This window comes from Microcaecilia unicolor, chromosome 3 (assembly GCF_901765095.1).
Source record: "Microcaecilia unicolor chromosome 3, aMicUni1.1, whole genome shotgun sequence".
Lineage (NCBI taxonomy): Eukaryota > Metazoa > Chordata > Amphibia > Gymnophiona > Siphonopidae > Microcaecilia > Microcaecilia unicolor.
In genome coordinates this window covers 370853203-370875346 of record NC_044033.1, presented here as the reverse complement: position 1 = coordinate 370875346, position 22144 = coordinate 370853203, and positions in this window count along the sequence as shown.

Sequence of the window (22144 nt, the reverse complement as noted above, 5' to 3'; positions counted from 1 at the left end):
CTAACGAGCACATTCTTCTAGCTTCCTCAGATCCTTTTCCATGTTTTCCACTCCCTCCCGGGTGTCCACTCTGTTACAGATCTTAGTATCATCCGCAAATAGGCAAACTTTACCTTCTAACCCTTCGGCAATGTCACTCACAAATATATTGAACAGAATCGGCCTCAGCACCGATCCTTGAGGCACTCCACTACTCACCTTTCCCTCCTCCGAGCGAATTCCATTAACCACCACCCTCTGGCATCTGTCCGTCAACCAGTTCCTAATCCAGTTCACCACTTCGGGTCCTATCTTCAGGCCATCCAGTTTATTTAAGAGCCTCCTGTGGGGAACCGTGTCAAAAGCTTTGCTGAAATCTAAGTAGATTACGTCCATAGCTCGTCCCTGATTCAATTCTCCTGTCACCCAATCAAAGAATTCAATGAGATTCGTTTGGCACGATTTCCCTTTGGTAAAACCATGTTGTCTGGGATCTTGCAACTTATTGTCTTCCAGGAAATTCACTATCCTTTCCTTCAGCATCGCTTCCATTACTTTTCCAATGACCGAAGTGAGGCTTACCGGCCTGTAGTTTCCAGCTTCTTCCCTATCACCACTTTTGTGAAGAGGGACCACATCCGCCGTTCTCCAATCCCTCAGAACCTCTCCCGTCTGCAAGGATATATTAAACAAATCTTTAAGAGGACCCGCTAGAACCTCTCTGAGCTCCTTCAATATCCTGGGGTGGATCCTATTTGTTTTTAAAGTATTTCCATGTAATTTCATTGAGTGTCCTCTGGTCTTTGTAAGACCCATTTATTTATTTATTATTAGGATTTATTTACCACCTTTTTAAAGGAATTCACTCAAGGTGATGTGCAGCAAGAATAAGTCGAGCAATTGACAATTACAGCAGTAAAAATATTCAAACAATACAAAGTACAGCATAGTATGCTACATTACAATGTCAACATAATACACAATAAAACATTTTAATAGACAGCATAAGGTGTAAACAAAGATGGAACATATAGATAGATAAGATAGAGTAACAGGAGTAAGAAAATATGGTAACCCTGTGCTTGGATGGAAAGAAAATCACTGGAGCAGCTGCAGGAAGTGCATCAGATTTGCTGCCATGTCTACAGCCCTATGCGAAGAGAAATGCGTTAACGGTAGACTGGGAAGGTGAGGGAGATTTGGAAGATAAGCTGGACCACTGGGGCTCCCTGGAGCTGTGGGGTCCAGGGCTGCTGCCACGTTTGCTGCCCCTCCTCCCAAATGCCAACCCTGGGCCTGCTCCAAGGAGTCACTAGCAAAGTGAACACAAGGGTCTGCACAGGAAAGATCCTTCTCCTAGTTCTGAGTTCAGAGGTGATGGAAGCAGAAAATTCAGCAGAGGAGTACTACAATGGTTTTTCTCTCTTTCCACTGTTCATACTGTTTCAGGTTTGGAGAGTGGAGAAGAGAATAAAAGAGAAAGTTACCCCTTCAGTGTTTCATACAGGAGTTCAGTGGGTTGCAAAGGTGACAGGAGAGGAGAGAATCAATCCCAAAGTGTCTTTGGGAGTTAGGAAGACCAATGGCCAATACAAATGTAGTCAGCACCCTAGAAACCCAATAAAACAATGCAGATAAGGTGCTCAGAACCTATGCAGCAAAACTTCCATATCTGAACAGCAGCAACTTTCAGGACACAAACAGCAAAAACTATGCCTCTGAAAAAGCAGCACTGCAGATACAGAACACCTATACACCTGCTACTTATAAAGCCAAACAAGCCAAACTGCTATACCATAGACCACCACACAGAAACAACAAGCTATCAGAATTCTTCACCTTGATCATGCACACAGACCACACCCCAACCTTCATCAGTTACAGAATTAAGGGCCAAACATTAGAAACGGAAAACCCAAGATTCCATAATCTCTGTGAGCAGAACACCAAAAGAGAAATAAAATAGAAATGAATGTCCTTCTGTACCAATGAAAATACAAAGATGTAAAAAATGCACATTATCAAAGCAGACCTTTTCCCAATCTTTTTAAACCATTGTGGTACAGGCAATGTATTTTTGTACTTGTGGTGCTCCCACTTTCTTTCCATTCCCCTTTTGTTGGTCTTTTCCTAAATTCTTTTATAACGTTTCCTTTCCATCTTCCATTTCTTCTGTCTTTTCCCTTCCTTCCCTAAATCTGCCTATGACACTAATTTTTCCCTTTCAACTTCATTTCTCCTTTCTGTGCCTTTCTATTCAGTCACAGCCAGATTTCACTTTTCCTTTCTCCTTCTCTTAACCTCCAGCCCTCAGTCTCCTTAACCTACCCAACAACTTTCCATCTTCTATTCCAACTCTTTCCCATCTTCCATTCCCAGTCTTTTCCAGTCAATCCATTTCCTTCTCTTTCTTTCCTCAGCCTTCTGCTCCCCTCTGTCTTCCACTCAAATCGAGCAAACCCCATTTCAACCTCTGTACACAACCCCTTTCTCAGTCTTCATCTACCTTTCTCTGATTCTCATTTTTTCAACAGCCCCAACTCCTTTTCTGTCACTTATTGCTTTTCTGAGTTCCCATTCTTTCTTCTACCCATCCCTCTTTTCACCTCCTCCCCAACTTCACAAGTTCTATCTTCTCTTGCTCCTTCACAGAGCTGACCCTTTCCTCTCTCTCAGCCCTTCTCCAGAGCCTCCACATCCTTCACAATTTCATGATCCCATCCCAACTTTCTATACCTTGTAAATACCCCCGCCTAATATACTGCTTACCCCCACATCACCCAATTCCTGAGTCCCTGCTTGATCTCTCAGATACCCTAAGCCCCATGCAGTCACCTAGTTCCCCCATTACTACTCGTCCCTGATGCTCCACTAAATCTCTCACTCTTCTATTCCATCTGGGTCTTATATACCGCATAACATTTCATAAGGATCCACAGCGGTTTACATTCTGAGGACGCTCTCTACAAAAGAGGGATATACATCATGCTAGTAGTATAAACCGAGTATTCAAAAATCTAATTAAATTATCATACATTGTGTAAATGCTATAATCCAAACATCCAAAAATCTAATTATCATACAAATAAGTCTTTCGGAATTTCTGAAAAAGAAAGTATGATGGCACTTCTTTAATTTTAAGTACAAACACCAAACTTGACCCACTATAAACACAAAAAATATATGAAGATAAACACGTTATATTTGAGAGAAGGAAAACGCCTCAAGGAATTCCAGACCCAGTCTTATAGAGCTAAAAGCGATCAATATGATCGGTTCCTCATCATTGGCTTTTAGGTCTAGAAGATCGACAATGATACCACATGTTCCGAAATCCATAGCCATTAGTGTAGGCAGTTATTCAAAGATTATCACATGCACACACCAGAACAGGCATCCATCACATTGCAAAAGTAAACAACTTCTACAGAGTACATCCAAAATTTAATTTTTATTTCCTTATTTCTATCTTCCAAAATTCCAGACGCAGATGTACAGATCCGTATATTGCACAAGCCAGCATGTATGAAAATACAATAAGATTAATAAAAATGCTACCAACAATAAAGAACGACAACTTGGATGCAGCAGCTCATAGGTTTACTTGCTTTGAGTGTACGGGGATGACAGCTGCGCGAGGAAGGGGAAACGTAGATTGACCTAATTGGTTTCAACACTTTGACGTCACTTGGGCTCCTGTCTATTAAACCTCCTTGGTTAAGCTTATATGCCTGGGCACATTGAGCAACCAGCTGCTCAATAAAACAGAAGCTTTTGTCAATGAGTTTCACTGAGAAGTTCATTCTTAGTATATCACCCACCCTTCAGTTTTTTGAAATCCGGAAGAGAGGGGACTCAACTTTTATCCAGCCGTATCTTATCCTTAAAAGAACTCAATCTGTCTCGAAGAGCTAATGCAGATCATTGAGCTGCCCAGAAAATGTATATCCCTGCGAGTCCTTTCACTTTCTTTCCTCCCTTTCTCCAGTCCATCCCCTCCCCTGAATAAATAAAACCAATAAATCTGTTCATCGAATGCTTTCTGCAGGGAATCTCTCACCGATTGGGAACAGCACCGCTGTGCCAGTGCTGACCTGCACGCCGTTCGGCAGCTCCCGGGTTGTGCTCGAGACGCCGATTGGTTACCAAGGGAACACCACGGCCGCTTTCCGCCCATCCCGGACGGGGAGGGGAGGGGGCGGTGCCAATTTCCATACTGGAGGTCTGTTCTTTAAATTGTGTACTGTGGGTGGCCCGTACCGGAAAAAGGCTGTTTCTGTTCCGTACATCTCAGCTGCTCCCTTCCCTGTCCCGCAGCTTTTCTGTCAGCTGAACATGCAGAGATGTGCAATTGCTTACCTCGGTTTTGTTTGATTGGTCATGAGTATATTTTGCCACATGACATTGTTTTCACTGAATTTAAAGCGTTAAACATAACTTTAAGAATGTATATACAATCTTTGGGCATCATTGGTTTCTGCACTCTACACTAAAGAAAAAATGGGGCTAAAAACAACTGAGAATGCATTCCTCCGTACCATGTATGTATGAACCTTGATGCAAAATCATTTGTATGCAATACCACAATGTATTCCTCTTGTATGTATACAACTAAATGTATTACCATTTGAAATTCTGTACCCGGAAATTCTGCGCCTGCAAATAGGTGGGAAAATGTAGGATACAAATAGAAATAGAATAGAAGCCACAATACACATACTTCCATACTTTCAAATCAGTGTATTGGAAGGGCCTGAGGGGCAGATGCTCATTACTAACACCAGCGCTAAAAGGGACTTACTGCAATGTTTGCGCGCACATTATTGTGTGCCGAATGCTCTAATGGTTTCACTAGAGCACCAGGGAAGGACTGTAAGGTAAGGGGAGTTGAGGATAGGACACCCCTAGGCCCACCTGCCTGCCCGTTTGTCCACAAATGCAGCCAAACGGGCAGACTGGCAAAACCAGCCCGGTTGCCCAGCCATGTCCTCAAAAAGAGGACATGTCCAGGTAAAACAGGACGTATGGTAACCCTAGCTACGATGGATGAGTTAAGACCCTGCATCTTTTCTTTTAAAAATACAGAGGGGCCCTTTTACTAAGATGCGGTAAAAAGTGGCCTGGGGTAGTGTAGGTGCATGTATTGGGTGCGCGCCGGGCCAGTTTTTACCACATCTACACAAAAAGGCTTTTTTAAAAAATGGGATGAGAAAAGGGCCTATAGTAAAAATGAAACCAGCGCACCCCCAAAACCAGCCTGACTGAGCCCTTAACGCCACTCATTGATCTAGTGGTAAAGGCTCATGTGCTACATGCACGGTAATCAGTCGGCATGCGTCAAGTGCCGATTGGATGTAGGAGGAAATAAATAATTCACCCGTTATGGGCGCACGCCAAATCTGAAATTACTCCCGAGTATGCGCTGGCCTGGTGGTAGTCTCATTTGAGCGTGTGCTGCACACCACAGGATAAATTTCAAAGACACAGAGAAGTCCATAACTTGGTTTGGAATGTCCTTGTAAGATTTTTCTCATTTCTAAGACAATGTGGGGTTTGTTTGCTTTTTAAAAGCAATCAGCTTAGAACTAATACTAACAATTCTTTTATATAATAACTTTTCATTTTTACTATATGGTGAAGTACTTGTTTTAAACCATTAAGTGTATGTATATGCTTCCTTTTAAAGCTTTATGTTTTCAGTGTCTGTGATAGATATAGGTGACTTGATGAACCGTTAGAAGTACATAAGTAGTGCCATACTGGGACATACCAAAGGTCCATCAAGCCCAGCATCCTGTTCCCAACAGTGGCCAATCCTGGTCACAAACACCTGACAAGATCCCCCAAAAAGTACAAAATATTTTATGCTGCTTATCCCAGACATAAGCAGTGGATTTTCCCCAAGTCCATTTTAATAATGGTCTATGGACTTTTCCTTTAGGAAGCCATCCAAACCTTTTTAAAACTCTGCTAAGCTAACCGCCTTTACCACATTCTCTGGCAACGGATTCCAGAGTTTAATTACACGTTGAGTGAAGAAAAATGTTCTACAATTCATTTTAAATTTACTACTTTGTAGCTTCATCGCATACTCTCTAGTCCTAGTATTTTTGAAAAGAGTAAACAGAAACTTCACATCTACCCGTTCCATTCCACTCATAATTTTATAGACCTCTATCTCCCCTCAGCCGTCTTTTCTCCCAGCTGAAGAGCCCTACCAACTTTAGCCTTTCTCCGGTTTGTTTTAAATGTACTACTTTGTAGCTTCACTGCGTGCCCCCTAGTCCTAGTATTTTTTAGAAAGACTAAAAAAGCGATTCACATCTACCCATTCCACTCCACTCATTATTTTATAGACCTCTATCGTATCTCCCCTCAGCCGTCTTTTCTCCCAGCTGAAGAGCCCTAGCTGCTTTAGCCTTTCCTCATAGGGAAGTCATCCCATTCCCTTTATCATTTTCATCGCCCTTCTCTGCACCTTTTCTAATTCCACTGTATCTTTTTTGAGATGCGGTGACCACAATTGAACACAATATTCGAGGTGCGGTCACACCATGGAGCGATACAAAGGCATTATATCATCTTCATTTTTGTTTTCCATTCCTTTCCTAATAATACCTAACATTCTATTTGTTTTCTTAGCCACCACAGCACACTGAGCAGAAGGTTTCAACATATCAACGATACCTAGATCCCTTTCTTGGTCGGTGACTCCTAACGTGGAACCTTGAATGATGTAGCTATAATTCGGATACCTCTTTCCCACATGCATCACTTTGCACTTGTGGTTAGGGTGGTGGACTTTGGTCCTGGGGAACTGAGTTCGATTCCCACTTCAGGCACAGGCAGCTCTTTGTGACTCTGGGCAAGTCACTTAACCCAGAGGTAAGTGCCTCTATACCTGTATACGCATTGAGCCTGCCATGAGTGGGAAAGCGCGGGGTACAAATGTAACAAAAATAAAAAAATAGATGCCCAGTCTCGTAAGGTCCTCTTGTAATTTTTCACAATCCTCTTTCAATTTAACAACTTTGAATAACTTTATGTCATGAGCAAATTTAATTACGTCACTAGTTACTGCCATCTGTAGGCCATTTATAAATATGTTGAAAAGCAGTGGTCCCAGCACAGACCCCTGGGGAACCCCGCTAACTACTCTTCTCCATTGAGAATACTGACCATTTAACTCTACTCTCTGTTTTCTATCTTTTAACCAGTTTTTAATCCACAATAGGACACTACCTCCTAGCCCATGACTCTCCAATTTCCTCTGCAGTCTTTCATGAGGTACTTTGTCAAACGCCTTTTGAAAATTCAGATACAAAACATCAACTGGCTCACCTTTATCCACGTTTATTCACCCCTTCAAAGAAATATAATAGATTGGTGAGGCAAGATTTCCCTTCACTAAATCTATGTTGGCTTTGTCATATTAATCCAGGTTCTTGAATATGATCTGTAATTTTGTTCTTTATAATAGTCTCTGCCATTTTGTCTGGCACTGACATCAGGATCACCGGTCTATAATTTCCCGGATCTCCACTGGAACCTTTTTAAAAAATTGACATTACATTGGCCACCCTCCAATCTTCAGGTACCATGCTCGATTTTAAAGATAAGTGACATATTACGAACAATAGTTCCGCAAGTTCATTTTTCAATTCTGTCAGTACTGTGGGATGAATACCATCCGGTCCAGGAAATTTGCTACTCTTCAATTAGTCAAATTGCCCCATTACATCCTCCAGATTTATTTTATTTATTTATTTGTTACATTTGTATCCCACATTTTCCCACCTATTTGCAGGCTTATAGAGATTTCATTCAGTTTCTCCGACTCATCAGCTTTGAATACCATTTCTGGCACCGGTATCTCTCCCAAATCTTCCTCTGTGAAGACCGAAGCAAAGAATTAATTTAATCTCTTCGCTATGGCTTTGTCTTCCCTGATCGCCCCTTTTACCCTCGATCATCTAGCAGTCCAACCGATTCTTTTGCCGGCTTCTTGCTTTTAATATATCTAAAAAAAATGTTTACTATCAGGCTTATTTTCGAAAGAGAAGGCCGCCTTTGCCCCTTTTATTTTCAACGTGCTTGTGTTTTGGGGTTTGTTTTGTTTTGACGTTTGTGGCATGCGCAGAGCAGCCAGCATAACGCTTGGCTGCTCTGTGCATGCTTTAGGGGCCGATTAATGACGGGGATTACACCAGTTTGATGCATTGCACTTTCTATTATCGCAAAAAAAATAAACAAACACCCAGCTCAGAAAGGACCAAAGCCATGGCATTTGGTCCGTCCAAACCGTATTTTTGAAACAAAAGATGGACGCCCATTTTTTTCGAAAATACGGTCTGTCCCACCTCTTCACGTACCCGTTTTCGGACATAGACGCCCATGGAGATGGGCGTTTGCGTTTGATTATGCCCCTCCATGTATACTTACTTCAAAGCTAATATCAAATCTGATCATATTATGATCACAGTTATCAAGCGGCCCCAGCACCATTACCTCCCGCACCAGATCATGCGCTCCACTAAGGACTAGGTCTAGAATTTTTCCTTCTCTTGTCGGCTCCTGTACCAGCTGCTCCATAAAGCAGTCCTTGATTTCGGCAAGGAATGTTACCTCTCTAGCATGCCCTGATGTTACATTTACCCAGTCAATGCATCACCCATTATTATTGTGTTGCCCAGTTTGTTAGTGCCCCTAATTTCCTTTAACATTTCTACATCTGTCTGTTCATCCTGGCCAGGCGGACGGTAGTACACTCCTATCACTATCCTTTTCCCCTCTGCACACGGAATTTCAATCCATAGGGATTCCAAGATGTGTTTTGTTTCCTGCAGAATTTTCAATCTATTTGATTCAACCCCTCCACCGTTACTTATATATTTTCATATTTGTTTTATTTGCATTGTTTTAGATTATTGGTATTTACATTCATGTGTTTCTATGGTGTTATACATTTTACATTTTTATGTGTTCTTATTTCATATATGTATATGTGGTACTTATATTCAGTATATGAGTCACTGAAGCACCCTGTGAACCAGGGAAAACATGGCCATGTCAGGCAATATTTTAAATCTTTTTAATAATATATTTTAGAACATTAATGTACGCTAACCAATTAGCGTGTGTTTAGTGCGTGAGCCCCTCACTGCCTACATAATGAGTGGTGGTAGGGGCTCACATGGTAATGGGAAAATTAGCATGTGGCCATTAATAGGAGAAATTTAAAAAAATGGGCCTTTTTACCCCGTCAGTGGCCAGTGTTTACCACAGTTTGGTAAAAGGGTCTCTATATTTGATCAGGTGATAACGTTATTAGTTTAAGACAGTATTTCTCAGCCCTCTCCTGAAGGAAGTCAGTTTTCAGAATCATCCATCCCAATGATTGTGCATGAGATGATAGTTGGGTGCCAAAATTTAGGCAGTCTTGGTCAAACTGTATGAATCCTTAAGTGAACATAAAGTTAAACATGGCATCTTTCTGCAAATTTTGATGCGTAATTACTGTATGTAAACACTTTTTTTTTTTTACTACTTTGAATTTGTAATAAAAAGTGAATACGGCAAGTGTAGAAGTCTGGAAACCCAATTGATTCATTTGTACTTGTGTTGCAAATAAGGCACAAAATTTAGTGACACATTAGGCCTTTACCCTGGTGAAGACTGTTGCAGAGTTGAACAAATAGTCTAGGGCAGTAATCCGCACTACGCTTTAGTGCAGTGGTTTGCTCAAGATTATCCCATGCTAGTCTTACTCCTAATGCAGAAAGACTTCTTGGTGCAGGAAAATGTCAAGTGAAACCACTGTGCTAGAGGGTAGTACAGTAGACAAGCAAGTTGCATACAAATGGAAGAGAATTTGTGGTGTCTATTTGTGTGTATGGTATGGGAAAAGCTTACAGTCATCAGACTTTTCTACTATACCCTGAGGCAACTGTGGGTATAAAAAGCAAATAATATAGGGATCGTGAAGTCTTCAACAGTGTCCAACTAAACAGGGAACTACTTACAAACAGTGCAAGTGTTATGAGATATTAGATATTTTCTACATAAAAATGTCAACAGACAAACATTTGGATTGTATCACTTTATTTATTTATTTTTTGTTACAGTGTTAAATACCGCCATTCATCCTTCAGACATTTAAAGGGCCATGAGAGTGGCACAATCAACTGGTAACCATTTCTAACTTTACAGAGGTTAGTCAGAATGGCATTGCTAATTATCCTAGTACAGCTACTTTGGTCAGTCAGCTTCCTGAAACAAACAGACCTAATCTTGACACGTTGCACTAATGACATTCATCCAATTGTTATTACTGTGACTAGAATCCCTTTACCCTGACAGTACAGTCTAATATACCGCACCTGCAATGTACAAAGTACATATTCAACTATAAGTACTACATGTACTTTCACACAATCAATACACAGAACACCGAAGTACCTTGCTTCCCAGTTTTAGGTGGTGTGGAGTGTGTATATATATAATTATATATGTCCTCCATAATTTCAACATAATAATATCTTTTCTTACAGTTCATAATGCTAAGATAAAGTCATGTTTTGATGCACTTGAGAACCCAAGGCTCCTGGATGGGTGGTACGAACCTTCTCTCCAGCAAACACAGTGCCATTTCAATGTGACAATCCTGAAACTACAACTGCCTGCAGAACATCTCTCAGGACTATCGAGGCGGCGCAACACACTAACATGTTATCACTGTTTATTAGTGAGGTAACAAGATTTTTTTTCACAACACAATTATTATTATTTTTTTAAAAAGTCACTATTATTAATTTCTAAAGGTCCTGTCCAGCAGGAAGTTTGTGTAAGCAGGAGATGCTTTCCTTCAAAGATGTGTACAAATGCAAGAGCAATTTCTATAGGTGTTTAGAGAGTACATGGTTTATTTCTGAGTTCATTATACATTCATGGAGGCAGGGGTAACAGGATGCTACCAAGAGGAGAAGAAACACAGTGAGACAAATGGCTTGTACAGGCCACCGAAAGCAAAAGGCACTCACTCAAAAGGATTAAAGGGGAAGGCTTTACATACAGTTCTGGCACAATCGGAACACAGGACAAACAAAACTGCTACAGATTTTCCAATAAATCAGTTACTGATAAGACACGAAGGATGTGCATAGGGACAAATTCTCTGCTTGTTTTCAGTTCATTTAGCCTTCTTTCCCAGTTTTCAGATTTTTTTTTTCTGGTTCATTTCATACGTTGATAACAAAAAATGTTTTAGCATACATTAGAACTTAATGCATGCAAACTGTATAAGTCATACATTAAAGTGCATTAAATCAATTTTGCATGTACTAAATTCTGCAAGGCGCACCACTCAACTGAATGCACGTCCACTGTCCTGCTGGGAATTTTTGTCAAGTAACCAAGAGGATGGCATTTCCCTTTATTGCCACCAAATGTGTGAGGGTGCCAACACACACTGTTTGTGAACACAGCCTGCTGGTTGATACATTCAGAAAGTGTCTGGCCTTACATTTTTGCATGGGATGTTTTCTTCTGACTAGAAGGCAATGGGTGATGCTATGGATATTGTATTTGTATTAGGCAGAAGCAAGAGGAAGACACCTGTGCTGCAGTTTTATACCTCCCTCAGTCAATCCATCCTGCACATGACTACAGCAAACTGAAGAATGTGAATTCAAGTTTTTTGACAACACAAGGCAAAAGGCAGTCCTTTATATTAAAGTACCAATACCTCCCAAAATGTCACTGCCACAGAATTCTGGCACTTAGTCAATCTTGTTTATGGCAGGGTAAACAATGGCAGAGGGAGAATGGCTTACAAAAATGTTTATGGTTCTAGTGACCATAGTTTTCCTTTTTTGTGAATGAGCTTTAAAGATGGCTGACAGTGTGTATCCATACCTACAACCAGTGAACGGCTGAGAGGTTCTGGGACAATTTTCAGGGTCTGCTTTCTTCTTTTCGGAATTACAAGATGTAACAGCAGGCTGTGGTATGTATAGAGGTGCTGAACATCTCTGTCAGCCTCCAACTTCCATTGTAGGTTAAACACATTTATTGGTAGCATATTAACCAAGAAGTGAATAATTTTAACATATGCTGATGTTTTAAGTCTACAGACACCACTAATAACAACATGCTTAATTTTATAGATACAAGGCCATGGTATAAATGTAACCCAACAATGGTAACAGAGTTTCAGAGATTTCATTAAAATATTTTATTCCCTTTTCATTTTCTGTTTGGTGATACATTGCCATCAGCATTATAAGAATCTGACTAGACAAATAACACAAAGGGGCCCTTTTACTAAAGTATGTTAAGCACTTACCCCCGATTCTATATACCGCGCCTAGAGATCCATGCCGAAATCCAGACGTATTCTATAACAGCGCGTAACTTAATCAGCAGTTGATAACAGCACTTAACAAGCAATAAGCACTAATTGGTAATAATTAGAATTTACGTGCACAACTCACTAAGCATATTCTGTAATAAACTGCGTCTAAAGTCAAATGCGTGCAGTTCAAAAGGGGCGTGGCTATGGGGGTGGAAATGGGCACTTCATGGGTATCCCAAAATTTACACGCTTATAGAATAGAATATGGCACAGGGATTTACCCCATGTTTTTGTTGATGTAAACAGAAGCGCATAGTTTTAGGTGCTGGGATATCAACTAAGTGTATTCTATAAACCACGCCTAAATCTAGTTGCTGCTTATAGCATACGCTTAGGCAGAAATGTTTACTGCATGGAACTTTTAGGTGCCTTATATAGAATCTGGCTGTTAATGCACAATTTATTGCACGGTAGCTGCTACAACAAAGCCGCATTAAGGGGAAAATCAGCATGTAAGGCATTTTCCCTCTAATTCTATAAAAGTCGCCAAAAATTGCACATGCAAATTTGGGCGCACGCGCAATTTAATTCAATAACAAGCCAATCAGTGGCAATAATTGGCTTTAACAAACTATTGGCACTAATAAAAATCAGTTAACATGTACGCACATAAATTTAGGCACATAATCCACACCTAACTTTTACACGCATACCAGAAAAGGGTGCATGGAAATGGGAGGGTCAAGAATTTGAGTTACATGCACACTTATAGAATAAGGGGGTTCCACATATAAATTTAGGCTGGAGCATTTACACCATGGTTTCGTTGGTGCAAATGAACGCGCCTACCTCTACACTTAAGCGCTATTCTATAAACCACGCCTAACTTTAGGCGTGGCTTATAAAATGCTTTTAAGCAGGTTTTTTCAGCGCCAACCTTTAAAGCGCGTTACAGAATTCACCTCTTTTTGGTTAGCGCTTGGGAAGTACAGCATTCTAATTAATGTGCATTTAATGCAAGGCCACTTATCGCCTCCATAAATGGACCTAAAAGGAGTTAATTCCGTATCACAATTTCAGTGCAGAAAAGCATACCAACAGATGCAAGGCACTGAAATGGCTGATTGGAAATACATTTACATTCCCAGTTATAGGTTAGAGCCTATGTATATCTGTGCACAACTGCAAAGTGGGCATTCCCATGGGTGGGAACGGGTGGATCAGGGTGTTCTGGAAAATTGCGTGCAGTATTACAGAATACCGTAGATATGCACCCAACTTGCATGCCAGGATTTACACCTAGTGTAACTGCTTGCGTTCATTGTTGGGCGGGGTATTCGGTGACCAACAGTATTCTATAAAGAGCGCTCATACGATTTTTTTCGGTGCCCATATTTGGGCAACATTTACAGGATCTGGCCCTAAATGCATGCACCATACATTAATGGGAATGTTAACACACAACCTCAATTGCAAAAAAGTTGGGAATGCGCTCAATGGGTGCCATGTTAAATTTGCAGCTACCATGCAGTAAAGTCTTGGGTTAAGCCACAGTAACAGCAGAATTAGTGAAAAGGCCCCAATATCAACCATCTAGGACAAACAAAACAAATTAGGTCTCATGTTTCAAGTCCATCTAGCAATACAAATCTTCTGCATCCAAAGAATTTAAATACCAAAAGAAAAGGCAGAGTCAGCATATGAGGTGTGAACTGAACCTGGAAAGATTGAACAGTTCAGCTTGTTTTGTCTTTGGAAATCCAAGTCACACTTTGTAGAGGGCATGCACCAGGGTATACATGTTTAATTAGATACCCTACCGATCTTGTTTGATGTGTAATGGGATGTATTTTTAGGAGCATTACTACTATATGAACTTTATAACGTGTATTTTTTTCTAATTTAGAATCAGATAGGCATTAGGCCCTAGAGAAACAAATTTTGGGGATCTTTTACTAAGCCGCCATAGTGTTTTTAGCTTGCGATAGAAACCAGCTGTCAGTAAATGCTGAGACACCCCCAGGAATATAGAGGATGTCTCAGCTTTTACCACCAGCTGATTTCTACCATGAGCTAAAAATCCTACCACAGCTTAGTAAAAGACCCCCTTACTGCATTTAAGGACATGTGTTGCAGTGTTCCAGCTATCACAAACACATACATGGATGTGCTGCATGCTTCATCCTTCAAGATTCAAATAATGTAAATACAGAATAAAGATTTAATGTACCCATTCAAACATTTTTTTTAAATTGATAACTGGAACTTTCACTGACCGAGTCTATGGCTATTCACCTTAGAAGTTGGAGTTTTGGCTTTTGGAGGCTTCTTTTCTTAAATTCTGCAGAATGTTTGACAAGCCAGTGTATCACTTTATCTGAGAGATTTACCACTTTCAAACACATAATTTACGGAAAAGGCTCTAAAATCTAGTCAGGCTTTATTTAATAAGTAGTGTGGCAAATATATTTCACTATCTCAATTAAATTAAGCAGCTCTGAAACAGTGCCTTCTTCAAAACATACAATTCTGTACATACATACCAGTATCTGTGCCTTGTTTTATTTAAAGATAAAAATCAACAAACAAGTTGAAGGTGGTACTTTCAACTGGACTAAATACATTTGTGATTATCATTTGAAAGTTACATTGCCTTTGCCAGGTCAATGGAAGTATGTTTGTGAATCTTTAGTTTTACATATCCCAGAGGACTAACTAGGGCCACATGTACTAAAGTTCTCTCCCCGCCCCCTCATTTTATGTGTGTGGACATTTCTGGTCCTTTGACTACATAATTCACCTTCTACAGAACTTATTTAACCTGACAGAAATGATCCAGTATAGCTGTCAGCAGCAGAAAAATCATAAGATAAGGCAATGCTTCTTAGCCCTCTCCTGGAGGCATGCCCAACTAATCAGGTTTTCAGAACCACTTCAATGGCTATGCACGACATAAATTTGCACAGAATGGGAAAACACTGTGGAGGAAATCCTCTATTGATTGCCTAAATTAGGTACTGGGATGTCACATGCTAAGGGTCAGATTCAGTAAATAGCACCCAAAATTAGGTGCTGTTAAGATCTGCACTATCCCCGGGATTCTATATATTGCACCTAGGACTCTGCGCCAAAATCCTAGCGTATCCTATAAAAACATACGTAACTTAATTGGCTTAACAAGCCAATCAGCGTTTTTAACAGCACTTAAGCAATAATGAGCACTAATTGGCAGTAATTAGAATTTATGTACATAACTCACTAAGCACATTCTGCAACACACAGTGCCTAAATTCTAATGTGTGGAGCTAAAGGGGTGTGGTTATGGGTAGGGAAATGGGCATTTCAAAATTTACGCACACCATTATAGAATATGGCCCTCTGTGCCTAAAATGTACGCACCAGTATTTTTGCCACATTTCCCTTGGTGTAAATGAATGTGTGTATTTCTAAGTGCTGAGATGTCAACTAAGCGTATTCTATATACTGTGCCTAAATAGAGGTGCTAGTTATAGAATACGCTTAGGTGGACATTCCGAGTGGATTTTTCAGGCACCATATATAGAATCTAGCTCTATGTGTCAATTCAATAAAGGTCACTTAACACTAAGCAACCCTTATAGTATAGCACTTAGCTTGGATTCTCTTGCCCAACTTTGGGTTGAAGGAACTTACGCCTCCTGAAACCTGATGTAAATCCTTCCACACAACTGGTGGCAGTTGGGCATATAAATCCAAGTGTTCTACAATGCTGCACCTAATTTCTGGGAATGTCCCTGACCCACACCATGTCCCCCTATGAAATTTAGGCACAATGTTATAGGATAGGGCATATGCGCGCATAACTGCAAATTACTGCCATTTAAGTGACAACTCCAGTTAACTCCAATAATTGATTGTTAGGAAATAATCGACTAGTTTATGTGCGCATCTGGGATCCGTGCCCAACTTTGGGTGACCTATATAGAATCCAGGGATAAATGCAAATTCTATAATGGCAGATGTATGTGAAGTTGATGTTAACTCAATGACCCGTGTAAATGCTTGTGCCTAACTGTAGGCAGTTGGATGTGTACCCATGTGCATAAGTGCTAGGCACACCCTTGACTCGTCCATGTCCTTCCCAGGCTTACACCCCTTGCAGCTGCATTCTATGAATTTTGCGCACACAGTTGGTAGGATCCCGACTAACAGCAGTTACGTCTATAACTACAAATCAGTGCCAATTAACACCGATTACAGCCAATAATTGCTAGTTAATGCCAATTAGCAGCTAATAATTATATTAAGTTATGCATGAAACTGACACTATTCTATTCTATAACTTGCGCAGTGGCATAGCTAGGTGGGGCGCCAGGGGAGCGACCACTCTCCCAAATGGACTTCGGAAGGTGCCTATTTTTCAGCTGGTCCATCACATTTACACTGTGTGCGCATGCATGCCTCTCCACTCCCCCCTGGCGTCACAACCTGGCTATGCTTTTGAACTTGTGCACAGAATTTTGTGCGCTAAGGGTCAGATTCTATATATGGCTCTTAAAAAATCCCTGTGGAAAACAATTCCGCCTAAGTGTATTCTATAAGGTTTAGGCACAGTATATAGACTACACTTAGTTGATATCTCCAGTGCCTAAAACTACGCACCTCCATTTACATCAACAAAAGTGTGGTGTAAATCCCTGCACACAATTTACACGCACTGGGCAATATTTTATAACTGTGTGTAATTTTTGGAACGCCCATGAAATGTCCATTTCCCCACCCATGACCACACTTCTTTTGAGTTGCACACATTACCATTTACACACAGTTCATTACAGAATACGCTTAGAGGCTCATTTTCAAAGCACTTAGCCTCCCAAAGTTCCATAGAAACCTATGGAACTTAGCCTCCCAAAGTGCTTTGAAAATATGCCTCTTAGTGAGTCCTGCGCGTAATTCTAATTATTGCCAATTAGTGCTCATTATTTCTTGTTAGGTGACGTTATCAACGCTAATTAGCTTGTTAAGCCAATTAAGTTACACGCGTTGCTATGGAATATGCTTAGATTTCAGTGCAGAACGCTAGGCGCGTTATATAGAATCCGGGGTAAGTGTGAAATTGTGTCGCACAAGTTAATAGAATTAGGGATTGTATGTAAGTCTCTCATGCACATTCATTGTGGTAGTCCTGAAAACTTGACTGGCTAGGTGCATCTCTTGGAGATGTTTCAGAAGCACCGAGATAATAAGGCACTAAAGAATGCTCAAAGATGATATGCTCTTTTTGAATTAATGTGTAGTGCAAGCTTACAGAAACCATGTTCTAGTACAACTGAGAGGGTGGGCAAAGAGATGCTTTCCAGGTACATCTCCTTCAGTGATCAATGTAGCTCTATGAACCAAACACACGGCACCTACACTGCTCCATTCTCTGGCCATCTTCAAATCTAGGCTAAAAGCCCACCTTTTTGATGCTGCTTTTAACTCCTATCTCTTACTCACTTGTTCAGTACCCATGTTTTATCATTCCCACCTTAGTAATTTCCTTATCTATTTGTCCTGTTTGTCCTAATTAGATTGTAAGCTCTATCGAGCAGGGACTGTCTCTTCATGTTCAAGTGTACAGTGCTACGCACGTCTAGTAACGCTATAGAAATGATAAGTAGTAGTACCTACTCTTAAATGCAACAACTAAGGCCTACAAATATGCAGTGTAGGGTTGAACTTGATGAAAGGCTAAAAGAGGAGAATTTAAAAAATGAGCATTCAGGCTAATTTTTAACAACCTGCAAGTAGAGATCTCTCAAAGTATAGAAGAGATCTTTCAGAAAGTCCTGCATGGCACTGCATCATTAAGAAGGAAGGTTTCTTTAGCCACACCGAACCAATATCTGATTTTTGTGTTTATGAATATATTCTGAGGATTAGGAATTATGCATTGTGAGTCTTGGAGTTAAAATGGAGAATGTACAGGGTTCACTCTACTTGGATGTCACTTGTAGGCAAGGCTCATCACTTAAAATATTGTAAGAGTACATATTTCATCTGGTTGCCTTCGAAGTTGAATGGTGTGTGTGTGTAGGGGGAGGGGGGAAGATTCTCCCCCCCCCCCACCAAAAAAAACCTAAGGGGTCCTTTTACAAAGGTGCGCTGAAAAATGGCTTGCGGTAGTGTAGGCGCAGGTATTGGGTGTGCGCCGATCCACTTTTCAGTGCACCTGTAAAAAGGCCTTTTTTTAAATTTTTGCCGAAAATGGATGTGTAGCAAAATCGAAATTGCCACGTGTTCATTTTGGCTCTGACCTTACCGCCAGCCACTGACCTAGCAGTAAAGTCTCACGCAGTAACTGGGCGATAATGACCTGTGTGCGCCAAATGCCACCTGGTGCACGTCTGATACACGCATCCGAAAATAAAAATTATTTTTCGTCTGCGCGTATTGGACAAGCGCCAAAAATGAAATTACCGCAAGAGCCACACAGCCGAGCGGTAACTCCATTTTGGCGCGCATTGGGCACGCGTAGATGTTTATGCCGCTTAGTAAAAGGGCCCCTATGATATTTGTGTGTGTGTGTGTGTGGTGGTGGTGGTGGGGGGTAGCAAATCTGCTTGTATCAATTCACATAATTGTTTTTTACCCTGAATTTTAAAGAAAACATAAAAACTAAATTGGATGACCCAACTAATACAGATAACCACGATGTTCATACAAAACTGGTGTACAGACCAAAGACAGACAAAGCCATTCCCTTTCAACAAGGGCAATGTTACAGCATCCCAGTCTCAAGAGGATTTTGTGGCTCCTTGGGGGGGCCATATACCCCTAAAAAAGTTCAACAGGTATTCAAGTTGGCTTCATGAGCAGGATAATGTTGAAATCTGCAGCACACTCAAAGAGGTAAATGTCTACGGGAAAAAAAAGTCCTACAATTTCTGTGCAAAATAGAATATGTGCATAGAATAATTCAGTCTGCTTTGGCTTAAAAGCAGAGCTAAGCAGACAAACTTTGCAAGCCCCTCTGATGGCACATTTTGGGAATCTGTGCTACACAATCATCATTGCCATCTCAAGTGTCATAAATTACTTTTCATTGCACTGGAGCTCCCACAGTATGCAAAATATGAATCAACTTGACAACTCTTAAAATGAACCTAACGGAAACAAGATATTGTGGGAGCAATTCTGAATAGCCCATGGTGTTGCAAGGTAAATACACCTTTCTATACTTATCTTGTAGCTAATTACAGAGAAAAATTGGCCTGCTAGTAAATTCATACCTGCTGTTTTTTGCAGGGAGTCTGTTGGGAGTGGTGAAATTATGGAGCATTTTGCTTTCAAAGGCAGTCACTAAACTTCAAAAGTAAATTGCATGACAGAAGGAAGGTTTCTTTAGCTACACCAAACTAATATCTTATTTTTGTATTCACAGAGATATGCAGTTGAAGTCTAGGGAAAAATTCTTTTGCTGGGACTTTTACCATATTTAGGGTCAAGAATGAATTTTCATTGTGCTTTAAAATATGACTACAAATATGAAGTTTTGTTTTTACTTTTCTTCTTCTAGGGTATCATATTAAGATAGGAGAACAGCCTCTGAATCTAGTTATGCAACAGTTTTAAGACTATGGGAAAATATTTCAAACTATTCCTAACTGACATGGGGGCTCATTTTCAAAGCAGTTAGCCTTCCAAGGTTCCATAGGTTTCTATGGAACTTTGGAAGGCTAAGTGCTTTGAAAATATGCCTAATGGTGATCTTAAGGTGTACCCTGATTACCTAATGAGACACAATTACCGCCATGCCACTGATTCTATTTACAAAGTACCCAATATGATAGGTGTGCTCCAGAAACCATTACAGCTGTAGACAAAAGTCTGATTCATTCGGTCATTGAATCTCCACCAATGACACTCCTCAATTCAATTACTTTATATACTGTAAGACAAAGCATGGCAAATAGACAGTAGACCCATTTAAACTCTGTGTCAAATATGCACGTATGATATACCAGTTTTCAAAGGGAAAGCACACATATATTTTCTTTGAAAATTACCCCATGGAAGTACACATGCAAACAGATTTATATGTGCTGTTTAGTAAGCACAATTAGGATCCTATTGAGGTGTCATAAGGTTGAAAGATGAGCATCTATAAGAACTAAAGAAAAAATATTTCTATGGTATGGTAAATGCTGAATTTAAATTTCAATGTTTGGTTTCCCAGCCTGTATTGCAAACACTATTCTATTCTCAGTATTTATATCCTGCTTATATCAACAAGAAATCCAAGCAGGTTACAATAAGATATGAAATACAAAAATCATTTGGTAAATTATCAGATCATATATTAAAATGCATATCAAAAAAGTATGTTTTCAGAGCTTGTGAAATGAGAGATACTCCAGAATAGTATGAATTGGTTTGGGAATAGAATTCCAAATTTTACTGGATTGATTCATGAAGAATTATCTAGGACTTTTCTGTATCAAACCTTCTTAATAGTTGGAAATCCAAGTAACACTGTAGAATGAAATTGAGAATTTCTCCAAAAAAACCCAGAAAAGTTATTGAATATGCAAATAAGGTAAGTAATATAAACAAGGCTAAGTCCTTATTTGAAAGAACATTTTCAAAAAGGAGGAAAAATGTTCTCTTTCAAATGAGGTCTTAGCATTGTATATTATTTGCACTATTTGGAGAGTGATTGGAATTCTTATTGCAAGTAAATAGCCGTTTTGGCTAGCTGGTACGCAAATAAGGACAATATGCAGAATTTTAAATACTAAACAATCTTAAATTCTACTGCTGCATGAATTGCTAACCAGTGTAAGTTTCTCAACAATGGTGTTGCATGACCAAAATTGCAGCATCCAAATATCAATTTTGATGCAGTATTTTGTAAAAGCTGTAACCTATTAAAATTTTTCGAATGCACTCCCACATATAAAACATTTCCAGTAATCTAATTGATAAAGAATAACAACCTGCACCAACACTCGAAAATGTTCAGGAAAAAAAGCAGATCTAATTACTTTCAACTGACATAATTTAAGAAATATCTTCTTGCTTAAATGATTTATCTGAGGTTCCAATGCAAGTTGAGTATCCAAAGTAACTCCCAAAACTCTAGAAGCTGTTTCTATTTTTAATTGCTCACCAGAATGTAATGTGACATAAGATGGAACGCTAGCGTTTTTAGTGCGCACTAAAACTAAGTTTGCGCTTAACGTTAGAGACGCCCTAGTACGCGCTTATTTTTAGAACGCGTTAAAAATGCTAGCATGCCTTTGTAAAAGGACCCCTCAGTGAATCATTACTGAAAAATAAAAGCTTGGATGCATTAAGTTTTAGCAAGTGTCGATCTGCCAATGAATAAATCTTGGAAATGCAGTCTGAAATTAAGGTTTGTAAAGTCAAAAAAAATTTGAAGTTGATGGAATCAATACAAATATGTCGTCTGCATAAGAGTAACCAAAAAACTTTAGTGGATCCAAAATCAAACATGAATAACTCAAAAACATTACAGAGAGAGTGGCAAACCCTGTGGAACATCATATTTTGGACTTCAACTAAATAAAAAAAATTGTTTTTCTTAACACAATATAGCTTTTTTTTAAGGAAACCCTCTAACCATTTCTGAACTACTCCAAAGATACCAAACTCACTTAATTTACTCAAAAGTATATCATGGTCAATTGTATCGAATGTGCCTGATATATCAAAATGAAGTAGAACAGATTGAGTATCAAGACTCAAAAGCTCCTTAACTTTTGATACCAAAGTTAAAAATAAAGATGAAATGCTACGTATTACCCTAAATCCAAACGGAGAATC